Source organism: Rutidosis leptorrhynchoides, chromosome 2 (genome assembly GCF_046630445.1).
Source record: "Rutidosis leptorrhynchoides isolate AG116_Rl617_1_P2 chromosome 2, CSIRO_AGI_Rlap_v1, whole genome shotgun sequence".
NCBI classification, from domain to species: domain Eukaryota; kingdom Viridiplantae; phylum Streptophyta; class Magnoliopsida; order Asterales; family Asteraceae; genus Rutidosis; species Rutidosis leptorrhynchoides.
The window spans coordinates 230,507,075-230,527,621 of NC_092334.1; positions in this window are offsets into that span (position 1 = coordinate 230,507,075).

Sequence of the window (20,547 nt, forward strand, 5' to 3'; positions counted from 1 at the left end):
AAGTACTAGATTTGATTTTTCGCATCTAATTAGCATTCGTTCCAGATTAACTAGACATGATTTAAATGTATCACCGAAGACTGAAAAGTCATCCATGAATACTTCCATGCATTCTTCTATCATGTCATGAAAAATCGCCATCATACACCTTTGAAAGGTTGCAGGGGCGTTACAAAGTCCAAATGGCATGCGTTTGTAAGCAAAAGTACCATAAGGGCACGTGAATGTGGTTTTCTCTTGATCTTCGGGTGCTATTGGAATTTGAAAATATCCGGAAAATCCATCTAGGAAACAATAGTAACTATTTCCGGCTAATCTTTCCAACATTTGATCTATGAAAGGTAAGGGAAAGTGATCTTTTCTGGTGGCGTCATTTAATTTTCTATAATCAATACATACACGCCATCCTGTTACAGTCCTAGTAGGAATAAGCTCATTTTTCTCATTTGTGATGACAGTCATGCCACCCTTCTTAGGCACGCATTGAACTGGGCTTACCCATGGACTATCAGAAATTGGATATATCAAACCTGCATCTAGCAGTTTAATAATCTCTTTCTTAACTACATCTTGCATATTAGGATTTAGTCTTCGTTGGCGTTGCACATACGTTTTATGACCTTCTTCCATAAGGATTTTATGTGTGCAATACGAAGGACTTATTCCTTTAATATCATGAATCTTCCATGCAATGGCTGGTTTATGAGCTTTCAACACAGAAATGAGCTGTGATTTTTCATTTTCAGTAAGAGAAGACGATATTATTACAGGTAATTCAGATTTACCATGTAAATAAGCGTATTCCAAATGGTTTGGAAGTGGCTTTAACTCTAATTTCGGAGGTTCTTCTATCGATGATTTATATCGATATCTGTCTTCTTCTTTTAGCATTTTAATTTCTTCTGTTGTTGGTTCATATCCATTAGCTATAAGTGTAGCTAACATTTCAGCTTCATCAATTGGTTCATTACCTTCTCCTAAAGAACATTCTCCTGTTCCTTGTAATTCTGGAAATTCTTCTAATAATTCTGCATGTGCATCTATAGTTTGAATATAATAACATGTATCATCTGCAGATTGTGGTTGTTGCATTGCTCTATCAACTGAAAAGGTAACACTCTCATCCTCTATACTTAGGGTCAGTTTCTTACCGAACACGTCTATCATTGCTTTAGCCGTGTTTAAGAATGGTCTTCCTAATATGAGAGGAACTTGAGAATCTTCTTCCATGTCCAAAACAACAAAATCTACTGGAAATACTAAAGTACCAACTTTAACTAGCATGTTCTCCATTATCCCTCTAGGATATTTTATTGATCGATCGGCTAGTTGTATGCTTATTCTTGTTGGTTTCAATTCTCCAAGGTCTAGTTTAGCGTATAGTGAATACGGCATTAGATTTATACTAGCACCTAAGTCTGCCAATGCTTCTATTGAACTAAGACTACCCAGAAAACATGGAATTGTGAAACTTCCTGGATCAGATAGTTTTTCTGGTATCTTATTCAACAGCACTGCTGAACAATTAGTATTCATAGTAACAGCCGAGAGTTCTTCCATTTTCTTTCTATTCGTGATTAGATCTTTCAAGAATTTAGCATATCTTGGCATTCCTGAAATCACATCAATGAAAGGAAGATTTACATTTATTTGTTTAAACATATCCAAGAATTTGGATTGCTCGGCTTCAAGTTTTTCTTTCTTCATTTTACTCGGATAAGGAAGTGGTGGTTGGTATGGTTTAACATAAGGTTTATCCTTAACTGTGTTATCTTCATTAACCTTCTCAACTACCGGTTCTTTTTTCTTATCTTGATCAGGTTGTGGTTCTTGTGGAGTAGGAATAGTTTCATCAGAAGTTACAGGTATTTCAGGTGGTTTAAGTGTTGTACCACTTCTTGTGGTAATAGCTTTAGCTGTTTCATTCCGGGGGTTAGCATTTGTATCACTAGGTAAACTTCCCGGTTTTCTTTCACCTATTAACCTTGCTAGGTTACTTACTTCTTGTTCTAGATTTTGAATAGAAGCTTGTTGATTTCTAAATGCTTGAGCATTTTGTTCATTTGTTTGTTTTTGAGATGTGAAAAACTGCGTTTGAGTTTCAACTAGCTTCGTCATCATATCTTCTAAATTCGGCTTTTTATCATCGGTTTGTTGTGGTGGTTTGTTTTGAAAATTCGGTCTTTGCTGATTGTAAGTATTATTGGATACTTGTTGATTGCTAGGACCTTGTTGGTTGTTGTATGGAATATTTCGGTTATAATTCTGGTTTTGATTGTAAATCGGTCTTGGCGGTTGATAATTATTCTGATAATTATTTCCAGGCCTTTGGTTTATGTATGAAATATTCTCTCTTTGTTCCATTGTTAATTCAATATTGAGACAATCTTTTGTCAAATGTGGTCCTCCACACTGCTCACAACTAATTCGTATAGAGTGAATATCCTTAGTCATCTTTTCCATTCGTCTCTCGAAAGCATCTATCTTTGCGGAAATGGAATCTAAGTCATGGCTAGAATCGGCTCTAGCTGCTTTAGATGATCTAATGATATCTTTTTCTTGGTGCCACTCATGCGAGTGGGAAGCAGTGTTATCAATAATTTTGTAAGCATCAGTTTCGGTTTTTTTCATAATAGAACCACCAGCTGCTATATCTATGTCTTTTCTTGTAGTGATGTCGCATCCTTGGTAGAATATTTGTACTATTTGACAGGTGTCTAAACCATGTTGCGGACATCCTCTTAGTAACTTTCCATATCTTGTCCACGCCTCATATAGAGTTTCATTTGGCTTCTGTGTGAACGTAACAATTTCTGCTTGAAGTCTTACGGCTTTAGATGCAGGAAAAAATTGTTTAAGAAATTTGTCAATTAAAACGTCCCATGTATCAATCGCCCCTTCAGGTAACGATTCCAACCAATCTTTGGCTTCTCCCTTTAAAGTCCAGGGAAATAACATGAGATATATCTGTTCATCCTCCACTTCTCGGATTTTAAATAGTGTGCAGATCCTATTAAAGGTACGTAGATGTTCATTTGGATCTTCCTTCGGCGCACCACTAAATTGGCATTGATTAGTCACCATGTGTAGAATTTGTCCTTTGATTTCATAATCTGGCGCATTAATGTCTGGATGAGTAATTGCGTGACCTTGGCCAGTGCGTTTAGCTCTCATTCGGTCTTCCATACTTAAAGGTTCCAGATTCTCCATAATTGAATTTGTTGAATCGGTATCACTAGATGCTTCAGATTTAATGGTTCGTTCCTCAACAATCTCTGTTTGAATGATTGGTGGTTCCGGAGGAAAGTTTAATGGTTCAGGATCTACGAACCGTTCCTGAATATTCTCTGGATTCTCAATTGTGAGGTTGGGTTCAAAAAATGGATTATCGGAAATTTGAACTGAAGTACTTGGTCGACTGGATGACGATTCTAAAGAAAAATCAACGGCGGTTATATTTGTTAAACGATGTCTTGATCGAGTTACAGGTGGTGAACGTACAAAAGGTGATGAACGTCTTGCTCGGTGCATTCACTGAATATCCTATTAGTTTTTAAAAAGAAAGAAAAATTATAATAAGTTATCCAATCAATAGACTTTTCTGATTTTGCCCACGTTTCGAATAGCCAAAAGATGCAGCAGAGGGGCAGGATTCGTTTGGTCTCAATATAATTGAGGACTGTTTGGCTCCAATAACCCGGTCCACGTACAAATCCAACTATTACTACGAACCAGAAAATTTTGATGTCTATCAATTTAACCACTTAAAATAAATTTTCGTAATTTTAAGAAATTTAGAGAAGAAGTAGAAAAAAATTCTAAGTCCTAAAAACTAGAATAGCGAGAAATAAGAGAGAAAAAGAGTTCGTCGAAAAAGGTCGAAAAAGAAAAAAAATGGTTGAAAAATAAAAGGTGACGGAAAAATAAAAGAAACTTATAAAAACTTAAAAATACTTAACTAATTTAACCTTATTACTACAACTAACTTAAAATTATAATCGCAAATTGAAATTACTAATTGGAATGATAATTGATACATAGTAAAAGGTCTAAAAATATTAAAGCTTACAGTAAAAACTAAATCCCAAATGGAAATAACTTAAAAAGAAACTAAAACTTAAAAAGGCGTCGCAAAATTCTAAAGCACCTAAATCTTAGTCTAAAGAAAAAGCACTTAAGGAATTCTACGGCAAAGCCTAAAAATATAGGAGTAAAAATAACTATAGCAAAAACTAAGTTTAAAATTAAATATGAGCTAAAAAATACAAATATTACACTACAACGATTAAAAAGGTACAAAATATATACAAAAAGTTGTAAAAAGTACAATTTTTATAAAAAATATTATTTTTATAAAACTATTAATTTTACAATTTTATATAAAATTAATTTAACTAAAATATATATAAATAAAAAGTAAAAGTAAAATTAAAACTAATAATAATAATAATAATAATAATTAGGTTTTAATAATAATAATAATTAAAAATACCCGTAATCAATGCTTGATTAGGGTTTTTGTCCGTGTGTCAGAAGGTCTCCGCGAGTCGCGGCAATTAAAGAAGAAAACCCCGCGAGTCGCGGGGATCCAGAATTCAGTTGACAGGTTTTACTTTTTACGCGTTTTTCTTTATTTTTTTTTTTTTTTTTTTTATTTTCTGTTTTCTGTTTTTTAAATAAATAAAAGATTTTTAAAATAAAACTTATATTTTTATAAACTAAAATAGAAATAAAGAAACTTATAAAACTTAACTAACTTACAAAATCTTAAAAATACTAATATTTTTGTTTTTCTTTTTATATTTTTGAATAATTAAAACGTATTTTTACAAAAGCGAATTTTTTAATAAAAGTAACTAAAAATCTTTTTTTTTTTTTTTTTATATATTAGCGTTGCGCTTCCGGCTTTTAAGATAGTTCCCCGGCAGCGGCGCCAAAAATACTTGATGTGCAACGAGGTGTATATAAAATAGTTATTATTTTACTAAGAAAATACTATTAAATACGATACAATTTTACACAAGATATTTATTTATTTATAGAATGGATATACTTAAACCTTGCTACAACACTTATAGGCAGTGTACCTAATCGTACAGTAGTGTAGTTTTTAGTAAGTCCGGTTCGTTCCACAGGGAAATCTTTAAACAAAGCTCAACGCTATATTAGTTTACTTTTATAAAAATACAAATATATATATAAGTAATATTATTATTATAAAGGGGGGTTTTTACCGTTTAATGACCGGTTTGTCGATTTTAAAACTTTAGTCGCAGTTAAAACCTAATGTAAAATATAAAATAAATACAAGACTTAAATTAAAGCGTAAAGTAAATAACGATAATGAAATTGCGAATAATAAAAATGCGATAAAATAAAATAAATAAAAGTGCGATAATTAGAAGTGCAATTAAATATAAAATAAAGGAAATTAAATATGAAATAAAAGAATTATGCTTATTTAAACTTCCGTAATCATGATGTTTGACGTGTTGATTTTAGTTTTATGCCCATGGGTTAATTGTCCTTTGTCCTGGATTATTCAATATGTCCGTCTGGTTTTTGTCCATAACAGTCCATCAGTCATAAATATAAATTGCAAGTGTCCTTGTCAAATTATTATTATACCCGAAGATAAATATTCCAACTAATTGGGGATTCGAATTGTAACAAGGTTTTAATACTTTGTTTAATGAATACACCAGGTTATCGACTGCGTGTAAACCAAGGTTTTACTACTTTGTTAACAATTACACCAATTACCCTTGAATGTAATTTCACCCCTGTTTTGATTATCCTAGTGGCTATTAATCCATTCCCGTGTCCGGTTAAATGAACGATTATTCGTACATATAAATACCCCGCCCATCGTGTCCGATCGAGTTTATATGGTAATTTATAGGGACGCTCAATTGTAAATCTTTATATTAACATTAACAAACTTTCATTTAGTTAAACAAATATAAAGCCCATTATTAGCCCATAGTCTAATTTCCACAAGTGTCGTTCTTTTGTCCAAACCCCAATTATGGTACAAAGCCCAATTACCCAATTTTAGTAATTAGCCCAACATCGTGATTACTTCGTTTTAAATAAGCATAATAATAACTTAGCTACGAGACATTAATATAAAAAGGTTGAACATAACTTACAATGATTAAAAATAGCGTAGCGTTACACGGACAGAATTTCGACTTACACCCTTACAACATTCGCTAACATACCCTTATTATTAGAATTATAATTAAAATTAAAATATAAATTATAAATATAAATATATTTACGTATGAAGAGGAAGAGAAAAAAGATCATATTTTTGATCAGAATTCGGTTGGCTTTATAGCCAGACTTGATTTTTGGGGCTCCGCGACTCGCGGCAAAATGCCCTTAAAACTCCGCGAGTCGCGGAGAGGTATTTACAGCTCACACCCTTGGAGTTTCTTGCTGCCGACGGTTTTTATTATATATATATAATATATATATAATTAATATAATTAATTATATAATATATTATATTTATATACATAGTTAACTTGTAATTTTTAGTCCGTTGCGTCGAGCGTTAAGAGTCGACTCTAGTCCCGGTTCCGGATTTTCGAACGTCCTCGCGTACAATTTAATATCTTGTACTTTGCGTTTTGAATCTTGTACTCTTGTGATTTCGAGACGTTTCTTATCAATAATTGGAACCTTTTTGATTGTCTTTTGTTCTTTTGAGCTTTTTGGTCGTTTGCGTCTTCAATTCGTCGAATCTGTCTTTTGTCTTCACCTTTTATTATTTAAACGAATATCTCTTGTAAATAGAACAATTGCAACTAAAAGCTTGTCTTTCTTGAGGAATAATGCTATGAAATATATGTTCGTTTTTAGCATTATCAAACATATACACATATACATACATATTCATATATGTTCATTTAATGGTTCGTGAATCATTGGAATATGGTCGAGGTTTAAATGAATGTATAAACATAGTTTAAAATCCTTGAGATGTAACTTAACAAATATTGCTTATCGTGTCAGAATAATATAAAGATAAAGTTTAAATTTAGTCGAAAATTTCCGGGTCGTCACAGTACCTACCCGTTAAAGAAATTTCGTCCCCGAAATTTGATAGAGGTCGTTATGGCTAACAATGAGAATGTTATTATGACGTAACGATTATGAAGTTTTATCATGTCTAAGAAGTATGGATAAAATAATTCGATTACTCGAAGCTTATGAGGGAAGTTATCGTAAATGAAGGAAATAAGATTATAGTGATTCGTCATATCTTTTGACGTCATCACAATTGATCTCCGAATTTAAAGAATATCTTTATAATCTATGTTGGATTTGATGCTTCGATGATTAAGGAGATTATGATTCTCTTCGAATTAATATGATAATCCATCTTGATTTCTCTGTCGGGTATTTCACTATAAATCCACCTCCTTCGTTTCCTTACAACTCACACCTTCTATTCTTTCTCCCTCAACTCATATTTTAAAGTATTTGTCAATATGCTTCATCCAGTACTAATTCTCGATATACTCCTCACTTTCATATCTGTCATTCTTCTTTTTCATCTGCCTCCGGAAGAATCTATTTACTTCTACTATACTCTCGATTTTATAGTGTTTTTAGTTCTTCCGTGTCTTTATATTGCTATATGCATCGATATATACGGTTTATAATTTTTGGGTGGTTGTTGGGTTTTATATCTTCCCTTATATTTCAAAGCCCCTGCTTTTTTCTTCTATAATCATTGACATCCATAGTTAATGCTCCCTTCTATTTGCTGCGATTTATACTCAAATTTCTATTTTGGAGTTTTGTCCTTTCATTTCTTCTTCTTGCGATTAAGCAACGTTTGTAATGGTCCAGTATTCGCAGATATGAATTTCAAAATGAACATAGTTAATGTTCTAAGAAGGAAATGGTAATGGCACGATCTTGATTTGTTAATTTACCAGAATACCCTGAAAAGACCGAATCATCAAGAAAATATATTCTTGATATTTTTAGAGATTAAATAGAATACAAGAGTCGTGTAACATGAAACATGATGACGGCTTGGTCTGTGAATCGTCATGTCCCATTAGAAACTCAGCATGACTTACTGTAATATAATCACGTTGATCAAGTGTCATTATATTATACTAACTCATGCTTCAGTTCTCAACACTACTTCAAAACATTCATAATTTAAACTCTAAAGTTTATAGAATATAGAAACTAATAGTTTCTTATATGATGTAACATTGATAGCGCAAAGAGATAAATGACTTCAGATAAGATTAGTTGTGTAAATATCTTCAGAAATATCGCAGATATTTATAATGAAAGATATGATAATATCTTAGAATTTCTAATATTGATGGATGATGATGAAGATTTGTTTGTAAAGGTTTTGAATAAAGAGTAAGGTATTCGTTAATGACTTTAGCAGGCACTGAATCATTTGGATTCTTTGAAGGTAGATTTCGTCCTTGTGATTTATCCACAGCCTTCTTCATGGTTTGCTCAATCCGTATTTTTCAGTACCAAATCTTCTCTTTTTCTGAGCTTTGCCAACACACTACTCTTTATCATCAAACTTTTTACTGTTAAGGTCGTTTACAGTTTTTGATGCTTCGTCAGCATTTCAAGAACTAGTTTGCAGTTCAAAATATTTTTCAGAACTTCACATTCAAAGTATGTAAGTTCAGGAGATAGACGTTTTACGTACACATATAACTGTTGGCGTAGACATGCTGCGAGATTTCAAAATAATGGTTACTGTTTTTCGATGATTCGTATGAGAATTCTCATTACAATATGCGAATGAGTAAATGATGTGATTTCAATAAATATAATGATTTTTTGAAAGGTCAAAGATAATTGAAGTTGTTGGTAAGTTTATTGCTAAGGTGGCGAGATATGAAAGGTCCCCAGTAACGATGACGAAAGGGCAACGTATCTATCGAGGTTATAATAAGACTAGTTCGACTGAAAAGTCGAAGTTGACTTGCTGGAGCTGTGACAAAACTATCTACTTTGAAAAGGAATTGAAAAGTCATTTTAGCTAATAAATGCCAAAGGGTCTGACACGTATACGCGTCGAACTATGACTTTGGCTTCGAGAGCTTTTTAGGTACATAAATGTGGGTAATATGTGGTTGGATCATCATCTCGATTGTTCATTGTTTGAAGTGTCTTCGAAAACTTCGGAGAGTTTGAACACAGTTTGTAATCGTTAATATACATATGATGTTCTAACACAGTTTTGAAGTCAAAGTATAGCTTTGAAAGATGTAGGAATCTAAGAGTGATGTCTTCTGTTAAATCATGACTTGGATTTTGATTTGTCAAAATCAGAATGCGTAATCAAATTTGGGTGAGAATGGTTGTTTTGATTACTATACAAGAATGTATATTGTTGTGAGATTTTGGGAGTATAGTTGATGATTTGCTTAATCAGATTCGAAAAATGTAATATATTAATTGTGAATTTATATATCTCTCGGGTATTACCTACCCGTAAAAAAAATTTTTTTACAATTAATATTTTGTACAACAGAATTTTATTACAGTCTTTATAACATAGATTTAATGAGTTAATATTAAATTAAACTCATTTGATTTACGGTTGAAACTAGAACTGAATAATCCCTAAAGACTTTAGAAACTACATAACTTTTACGAAGTATTTATTCAATAAAATTGAAATTATGAATTAATACTTCGTTATTTGTTGGTGTTTGTAACCCTTGCACTATATTCTCTAAAGCCACTACTCGAGCGCGAAGCGCGTTGACTTCTTCTATTACACCGGGGTGATTGTCGGTTCGGACGAGCGGATAAATAAAATCTAGAATTTGATGTAGTATATAATCGTGACGAGATACTCTGGAAATGAGAGAGAAAATGGTGTTTCGGACCGGTTTGCCGGTAAGTGCTTCAGGTTCATCGCCAAGAGGGCAATGTGGTGGATGGAAGGGATCACCTTCTTCTTATCTCCAATTATTGAGGAGGCTACGAACATATCCCCAATTCATCCAGAATAGATGATGGCTAATTAGTTGATCCATTCCGATCACACTGCTTTCGGAGCTTGAGTGGGATTCCATATCGGAATTCGAGGGACTTGAACTAATGACGAATTCCATTTCGTTCGATTGAATAAAGGATTTTTCGATATGAAATGATTTTTCGGCTATCGGGTGGTATTCTAATTACATAGAATATCTATATATATAGCGCAAAAGATTTCGTAGATTACGGAGGAATTTACGGGATATGTCAGGCAAAGTTTAGAGTAACAGATACGCTAAGATATGGATTAGCAGATACGCTAAGATATGAATTTTGTCTATACACTATTCATGCAATCAATACAGTAAGACGTGTCTAGACTAAGAATGATAAGCAGGCAATTTCTAACAAAAATGATAAGCAAAACTTTTGACATGCAGACACGGTCGAAGTCCAGGCTCACTAATGCATCCTAACGACTATCAGTTTGACACACTAATGCAGACCTAGTTCGCTAAGACCACCGCTCTGATACCAACTGAAAGGACCCGTTCATATACATTATAAACGATTCACAATAGTTGATTACATCGCGAGGTATTTGACCTCTATATGATACATTTTACAAACATTGCATTCGTTTTTAAAAGACAAACTTTCTTTACAACGAAAATTGATGGCATGCACACCATTTCATAATACATCCCACTATAATTGACATAATAATAATCTTGATGAACTCAATGACTCGAATGCAACGTCTTTCAAAATATGCCATGAATGACTCCAAGTAATATCCTTAAAATGAGCTAATGCACAGCGGAAGATTTCTTTAATACCTGAGAATAAACATGCTTTAAAGTGTCAACCAAAAGGTTGGTGAGTTCATAGGTTTATAATAACAATCATTTCAATATATTAATAGACCACAAGATTTCCGTTTATAAATATATGTACACTCGCAAGTGTATAAAAGTATTCTATAAGTTGTAGGCACCCGGCAACAAGCCTTAACGTTCATATTTTACCCTCTGAAGTACACCAGATCAGGTGTGTTTAAAATAACCTCGAAGTACTAAAGCATCCCATAGTCAGGATGGGGTTTGTCAGGCCCAATAGATCTATCTTTAGGATTCGCGCCTACCGTACATAGACAAGTAGTTTAATGTTACCAAGCTAAGGGTATATTTCTGGTTTAAACCCACGTAGAATTAGTTTTAGTACTTGTGCCTATTTCGTAAAACATTTATAAAAACAGCGCATGTATTCTCAGTCCCAAAAATATATATAAAAGGGAGCAAATGAAACTCACCATTTAAATATTGTAAAACAGTTAATAAAGCATTTGCATGTATTCTCAGCCCAAAAACCTAAAGAGTAAAAAGGGAGCAAATGAACTCACAATACTGTATTTCGTAGTAAAAATACATATAATGTCATTTAACAAGTGCAAGGTTGGCCTCAGATTCACGAACGTATCAATATTGAGATTTAATATTGCAGGAAAGTACGTAGATGCAACGGAGATGATAAACACTAGATTGACCTCACGAGCATACCCATGAACCATACCCATCACCTCCATAGCTATAACCCATAATTTCCTTAGCTTCGACTCATTCAAAAAAAACTATTTTGAAATCACTCGGACAGCACTCCGTCGTAATATTTTATGTATACTAATAATATCTTGAAATAATACAGAGCAAATATATATATATAAATCGATTGAGAGAGTTTAGAGAAATATATTTTCAAGTTTTTATGAAATAATGAAACCTACTGAATTCTATTTATAATAGATTTTTGAATTATTAAAGTGAATTATTAAAGAAAGAATTATTAAAGTGAATTATTAAATTATGAATTATTAAAGTGAATTATTAAAGTATGAATTATTAAAGTATGAATTATTAAAGTGAATTATTAAAGTATGAATTATTAAAGTGAATTATTAAAGTATGAATTATTAAAGTGAATTATTAAAGTATGAATTATTAAAGTATGAATTATTAAAGTGAATTATTAAAGTATGAATTATTAAAGTAAATTATTAAAGTATGAATTATTAAAGTGAATTATTAAAGTATGAATTATTAAAGTGAATTATTAAAGTTAAAGTAAAGTAAAAGTAAAGTAAAGGTAAAGTTAAAGTATAGTAAAAGTATAAAAACTATGTATGTATAATACGCACATAAATATATATAATATTAATTTAAATCGTTATATATATTTAATGAAATAAAATATAGATATCGTTATATTTATTATACTGGTTAAGTAATGAGTTGTCAAAAGTGATTCTAGATATTTATAAAAGTTATATACGTTTTAATAATAAAGTTCTTTTTAAACTGAAAACGTTTTTGTACGTTTGAAAATAGATTAATAGAATATTATGGAAACCAATTCTCCACTAGCTTTTGTCTAACTTTCGTAAATGACACTTTTTATTTTTATTTATAAATAGCTTTACAAATTATTCCGAATATCGTTAAGAGGAATAGATTTTCTCAAATCATAGTGGACCTCTCAACAGAGACTTGTAATCATAATTCAATATTTCTGATAATTCAATCATTTAATATATATTTTTTAATTTCGTCGATAATCATATTGAAACAAATACGTTCATATAAAGCATTATACGTTTAAATACTTTGTTGACATTTTCAATTTATAACATATACACATATACATACATATTCATATATGTTCATTTAATGGTTCGTGAATCATTGGAATATGTTCGAGGTTTAAATGAATGTATAAACATAGTTTAAAATCCTTGAGATTTAACTTAACAAACATTGCTTATCGTGTCAGAATAATATAAAGATAAAGTTTAAATTTAGTCGAAAATTTCCGGGTCGTCACAACGAACAACCTGATATTTACGTCCCAAACCACACGCAAAGAATGGTACTCCCATTCCGCATCGGTACTCGTATTTCCCGATAACGTTATACCATACCGATATAACACTACACCCATGATGAAGTTAGCGGACCGAATCAACGGCCATAACCCACCAATCACATACGCTCTTTTGGCCTCAACAACGAGTAGTGCAACATCGCGCCCTGTAGTGACCCGACAAAATCGTCATTGATGGCGCCGTCTACTTAGGTCCCATTACGTGATCATAAGTCTTTAAAATGACATTTGACCAAAATATGTCGCATTCATTTCAATTGTAAAGATGTTTCAAGTTTACAAAAGTAGTTCAACAACTAGTGACGTTACAACATTTTACGTACAAATGAAACCTATGCGGCACAGTTTAAATGTAAAGTCAAAAGTTGCTACATGTATGCATGTATACTCGACATCCAAGCAAGTATCAAAATAGTGAGCGGAAGCATGTAACACATATCGTTCAAGGACCTGAGAAAAACATAGAAAATCTGTCAACGAAAACGTTGGTGAAATCATAGGTTTAGTAAGTGAGTACGTAAGTAAGTTGAACCACAAGATTTATAACGTTGAAGTAATAGTAAGAACATTCTAAAAGTTGTTATCATGAGCACCCAATTATCAATGCTTAACTAACGTTACCCCATCACAAATAGTGTTAGAACATACACTGTTTCTCAAAAATATATTTCATCCGCATAACGGTAGCGAACCGTTCGAATGAGGGTATGTCAAACCCATATGTCCATACAACATAAGTTCTCGCTTACACCCGGCAAGTGTAACTAATGATAATCGAATTGAGGCATTTTTGTTCTAACTCGTACGTAGAATATTTGTTTTCGTACTTGTGTTCACTTTGTTAATCGAAACGTTTATGTTTTTCTCATCCCAAATGTAAGTTTAAAAGAGTAAAAGTGGGACTATGATCTCACCGTAGTAGCACGCCAAAGTATTTGAAATTAAACGTTGTACAAATGAAAGTTGCTTAGTCTTGACCTAAACAAATAAGTTGTATCAATTAACGGTTACGACACAAGGCCGAGCAAAATTTGTTCAATTAGTCCTATGGATCGTTACGACTCGATTAATATAGTATGTGAATCACGTTGTCAAGTTTCATGCGAGATACAAGTATGAAAGCATGTGAGAACGATTGCATAAATATCTGGTTAAGTTTGACTAAAAGTCAAACTTGGTAAAATTCAAAGTCAACGGGGTCGGGTCGGGTATCCGACAATTTTTCTAAGTTACATAATCATATATGAGCATGTTGGCCAAGTTTCATGTTAATCGGAGTTGCGTAGCATAGTTAGAATTAAACGGTAAACGACCAAACGAAACAGAATTCTGTAGTTCATCTGGAAGGCGTCCAAAAGGGCTGGACGGCGTCCAGTAGTGAAGGACTGGACGGCGTCCAAAATATGGGACGGCATCCCAATGAACTACGGGTTGCTGAAGCTGAAATTTCACAAGTCTCGAACCAAAACTCAAACAAACACAATTCGTGAACCGAAAATACTTAGAACATGTATCTTACACCGATGGAAAGGTATTTTGACGAGGGACACAACTAAACACGTTTCATCAAACAAAAACATCATTTATAATAACCGAATCCTGTCGAATGATTATTAAAAGTTCATTATCAAAGTTTCAAGTTCGTAAAACGCATTTCATGATTCAGGAATCCAATTTACACATACGATATGTTGTTTCGAAGGTTATTAAACATACATTGCAATTAAACACTTACTAACAATATCTCATGCCATTCAAGCATCAAAAGTTCATTTTAAGTGCTACCAAACCCTAACCAAGAATCAAGAATTTAACAATCATGTTAATGCAAGGTTTTCATGTCATCCAACATACCAAAACGAAGCATATGAAGCTAGTAACACAATTAATACAAGAACTTTAAAATTTACACAACATTTAATCAACTAAAATCAAGGATTAAGCTAACCCATTTCAAGTGTTCATGCTAGTTACTCATAACAACAAATCGAGCAAAACAAATCACATACACGACATCACAATGAGCCATAGACACTAACTAACACCATTTCAAGTGTATAAAACGGATTTGAGAAATCTAGAGTTTTTAGAAAGTTACCCAAACAAGATGAAGTTAGTATCAAAACATAGAGGATGAAGAGAGGATTCCAAAAGTACAATCAGATTTGTTGTGAGCTTCCTAGATCGAATTTGGATGATGAATCTTTGTAGTTGGGGTTTGAGAGAAAAAGTGGAAGTATGAAAATGAAGGTGGGTGGTGAATGAATGGTGGGAGGTGGGTTTGACTAGTTCACTAGTCACCACTTTGCCCACTTGATAACATTAGTCCCTCGAGTTTAAAAGCGGGTGCGTGAATTAACCGAACGAATATTTTGAAATACACGAGAGTAAACGGAAGATGTTATAATCCAATAACAGGAATGTTAAGAATGTTAACTAATGGAGGATACGAATCTAGATACGAACTATATTATTAAAATAAAACGACGGGCGTTAAAATAATTTAACGAAAAAATGCGAGATGTTACATTACCCACGCCTTAAAAGAAATTTCGTCCCGAAATTTAGTTGGAAGTAATAGTCGATGTCTCTTCCTTGACACCTTGCGTTATCAATTCTACGAATGAAAGAAGGTACTTCCTTTTTATTTGGTTCTCTTTTGGCATTCCAACGAATTTAGATAGTCGGGGTTTTACGTTGTCTTAAGGTTTAGTTTTACGATCCATAATTTCAACCGGTTCTCCTATGAAGTGGAGTTTGTCATCAATAGTAAGCTCATCTAAAAGAATATCAAGTTCCTGTTCCGCAGGACACTTCTCTAAGTTTGATACATGGGATGTAAGATAGACGGGAACTTAATTGAGTCGGAAGATCTAAACGGTATGTAGTGGGTCCAATACGCCCCAAGATTTCAGAAGGATCAATATTGCGGATTTAACTTTCCAGTTCCCGAAACGAATTACACCTTTCCAAGGTGCGACTTTTCAATATTACACGGTCACTCACTTGGAGTTCGAGAGGTTTACGTCTAACATCGGCATAGCCCTTTCAGCGACTACGGGCCGTCTTGAGCCCTTCTCGGACTTGAACGATCTTAACGGTTATTTCTTGAACGAGTTCAGATCCAGTGATCTACTTGTCACCTACTTCTGTCCAATGAATAGGAGAGCAACATTTGCGGTCATATAAGGTTTCGAAAAGTACGGCGTTAATACACGAGTGGTAACTACTGTTGTAAGAGGGAAACAACCTAGGGCAACAATACAAGTTTGTAAGATGTCTTTCCAAGATTTGAATCGTATGTTTGCTTGGTCAGTCGGGTTGTGGATGATATGCGGCATTCATGTCTAAACGTGTTCCCAAGGCTTCTTGTAAAACTAGAAGTGAAACGAGTATTTTGATCCAAGATAATTCACATTGGTACACCGTGTTGGAATAAAATTCTTTAAGTTATGTTGAACAAGTTAGTTAGGGCTCGAAAACGTTTGTTGGGACAAGTTTCTTATCGGCTACTGAAAACGTTCGTCAGGGCTACTCACCACCGTGGCGAATACTAGTAATACGTGAAGAGTCTCTCTCTCCATTGAGAATTTAGATAAAAGGTTTCCTTACACAGAAGTACGAACGAAAAAAGATAGGATTGAAATGAGGGTTTATAATAGAATAAGTTTACATCTTGATGTAGCCATATCGCACATCTTGTGGCCAAATGTTGAGACTTGGTGGGAACGAGATAGTACACGTGATTGTATAGTTCGGAGTTGGGTAGTAGTTGGCCGTATATCAGAAGCATAAGGATGATAAGTCAAAGAAGAAAGAGGTATCCTTGGATTGTGTGTTATTTTAGGTTCCAGTAATATCAGACGGTAACCATGAAATAACAGAGTTATGTAACACGGTCAGTGGTGATGAGAAGGTTGATCGGGTCCATAATTAAGTATTTAAATTCTTCATGTAAAATAACGAATTTCAGTTTCCTTGATTTCGAGTCGAGAGAGTATGCCTTTCAGGCGTTCACGTAGAAATATTTCCATATTTGAGTTCTATTTTGTGCCACACGAATTTGGCTAGTAAGTTGGGTGTGAATAATCACGTTCAAGGTCCGGACATGGAGAGGTTTAAATCTTTCCCTTAGTGAGTTAATGAGGCTAAAAGACGAGCAATACGGGAAAAGTCGAAAATGAATCTTCGGTAATAACCGGCGAGATCCAAGATTTTACGAATACAAGTCAGAGTCATGAGGGTTTCTCGATTACGTGTGGCTTTGATTTTCGTGAGATCTACTTTAATACCTTGACCACTAACAACATGGTTTAGGAATTGGACTTCGTTTAACCAAAATTCTCACTTGGAGAATTCGGCATAGAGTTGCTCTTTTCTCAAGAGTTCGAACGTGAGATGGAGATGTTGTTCGTTTTCTTCTTTACTTGAATTGAATAGGTTAGGACATCACCTATGGATATGATGACAGATTTGTCTAGATAAGTTTACATACGCGGTTCATAAAATCCATGGATACGGACGGAGCCTCAGTTAGACGGAACGACGCTAAAAGGAATTCTTAATAATCATAGCGAGTTTGGAAGGCGGTTTTGGAGACATCTTCTCCCTTAACCCTTAATTGATTATAATCGAGAATGGGGGTCGATTTTGGAATACACACGGGATCCTTGGAATTGATCAAGAGGTCTTTGATATGAGGAAAAGGATATCGGTTCTTATCCGGAAATTATTTAGTTCACGTTAATCAATGCACATGTAAGGTAACATTTTCTTCTTAACGAATAGGTTTTTGAGCTCCCTAGTTCTATAGGTATCAAGTCAAGTTCAAACTCTTTAACCAAAGTTTAACGTACACCTTCCGATAAAAATTTTCGGCACGTAACAATTTTCCGTTTATCACTCGAATGGCATAAGTAGTATCTAGGGTGAGTGGTGGAGTGCAAAGAGTATGAGCCAAAGCCTCGGATACAAAACTTTTATCGGCACCCGAATTGAATAAACAAGAAACATAAGAGTTGTTGAGGAGAAACGTACCCGTGACTAGTTCATTGTCATCTCGGGCATCCTTGATGTTAATGTTGAAAGTTCAACCGCGTGCATTAGTGTTAGCTTTCTTCTTTGGACATGCACTTCTATAATGCCCCGTTCGGCCACATTCATAACAAGTGACCGTCTTGGGTGCACTGGGCCCCTTTTAAGCGACAGGAGCGACATTTCTACAATCGTTGGCCACATGGCCACTTCGTTGACACTTGAGGTAAAATGGTTTGCCACATTCACCCAAATGATATTTGCGGCACTGGTTACAATAAGGTAGGTTTCAAGCATACCCTTTCTTGCCGCCAGAGGCGAAAGGCTTCTTGGTGAAATTGTTGTTGTAGTTGCTTGATGGGGAGGCTTCCCATTTTCTTTTGTTGCCACCCGATTTCTCATCTGCCTTCGGTGCTGGCACTTCAATTACATCCACCGTTTCCATAAATTGGCGGGCCATCGTTAAAGCCTCTTGTAGGTTGGCGGGTTTTGATGATATTACCCCGTGTTGAATGCTCGTAGGGAGGCCATCCATCTAAAGTTCAACTCTTAAGAACTCGGGAGCCATGAATTTTGGACACATTAAGGCTAGTTCGGTAAACCGTTGATTATAAGCTTCGAGGTCATTCCGAACCGTTTTTAAATTTCTTAAGCCCTGTTCGAGCCTTCAAGTCTCGTCGCGTGGAAAGTATTCGGTGATCATTCTTTCTCTTAATTCGGTCCAAGAGAGTGTATGGGCTTCATCGGTACCCACAGATTGTACATACGTGTTCCACCATGAGAGAGTAATACCGGTGAAAGTGAGGGTGGAAAACTTGACCTTGTCTTGGTCCCGGCATCCGCTTATGCTAAAAATGGTTTCCGTTTGCTCAAACCATCGGGTGAGAGCAACCGGTCCCCCGGTTCCTTCGAAAGTGGGAGGTTTGCACCCCACGAAGTTGTTGTAGGAGCATCCCTCGTTTGAATTATTAGCTCCATGGTTAGTGTTGTTGTTGTTGAAGGAGTGACCGGCCATGGCCGCATCCACGGCGGTGGCTATCATTTGTTGAAGATCTCGTTCGAGAGTTTCGGGAGAAGTGTTGTGTTGACCTCGGTGAGCCATTGTTCCTTGAAAAGCAAGAATATCGTTGATTATATTCTCAATAATACTAATCATGATATGGAATAAAGATAGAGAGATTATTTTCCCTTGACTCGCCCTAAATTCTTTATGTTATAATGTCGGAACGTCCAATGAGTCACCGTAATATAATCCCGGAAATTATATTACCCTAATTCATATGTGCATTCGACATTACCTCATAAAGTCAAGATGGCGCGTCAATCAAATTAAACAACGTGAGATTAAGATGAAATAAGAGTTATATACGAATAGGAGAGTTCGAGTATAAATGCACAAGTAGTCAAGCAAGTCCTACTTCAAGTCTATATGTCGGTTGTAGTCTAGACTCACTAATGTACCCTACGACTCGGGGTTGACACCAATGAACTCTAAATTCCTACAACCAACGCTCTGATACCATCTGTAGCGACCCGACAAAATCGTCATTGACGGCGCCATCTACTTAGGTCCCATTACATGATCATAAGTCTTTAAAATGACGTTTGACCAAAATATGTCGCATTCATTTCAATTGTAAAGATGTTTCAAGTTTACAAAAGTAGTTCAACAACTAGTGACGTTACAACATTTTACGTACAAATGAAAGCTATGCGGCACAGTTTAAATGTAAAGTCAAAAGTTGCTACATGTATGCATGTATACTCGACATCCAAGCAAGTATCAAAATAGTGAGCGGAAGCATGTAACACATATAGTTCAAGGACCTGAGAAAAACATAGAAAATCTGTCAACGAAAACGTTGGTGAAATCATAGGTTTAGTAAGTGAGTATGTAAGTAAGTTGAACCACAAGATTTATAACGTTGAAGTAATAGTAAGAACATTCTAAAAGTTGTTATCACGAGCACCCAATTATCAATGCTTAACTAACGTTACCCCATCACAAATAATGTTAGAACATACAATGTTTCTCGAAAATATATTTCATCCGCATAATGGTAGCGGACCGTCCGAATAAGGGTTTGTCAAACCCATATGGCCATACAACATAAGTTCTCGCTTACACCCGGCAAGTGTAACGAATGATAATCGAATTGAGGCATTTTTGTTCTAACTCGTACGTAGAATGTTTGTTTTCGAACTTGTGTTCACTTTGTTAATCGAAACGTTTATGTTTTTCTCATCCCAAATGTAAGTTTAAAAGAGTAAAAGTGGGACTATGATCTCACCGTAGTAGCACGCCAAAGTATTTGAAATTAAACGTTATGCAAATAAAAGTTGCTTAGTCTTGACCTAAACAAATAAGTTGTACCAATTAATGGTTATGACACAAGGTCGAGCGAAATGTGTTCAATTAGTCCTATGGCTCGTTACGACTCGATTAATATAGCATGTGAATCACGTTGTCAAGTTTCATGCGAGATACAAGTATGAAAGCATGTGAGAACGATTGCATAAATATTTGGTTAAGTTTGACTAAAAGTCAAAATTGGTAAAAGTCAAAGTCAACGGGGTCGG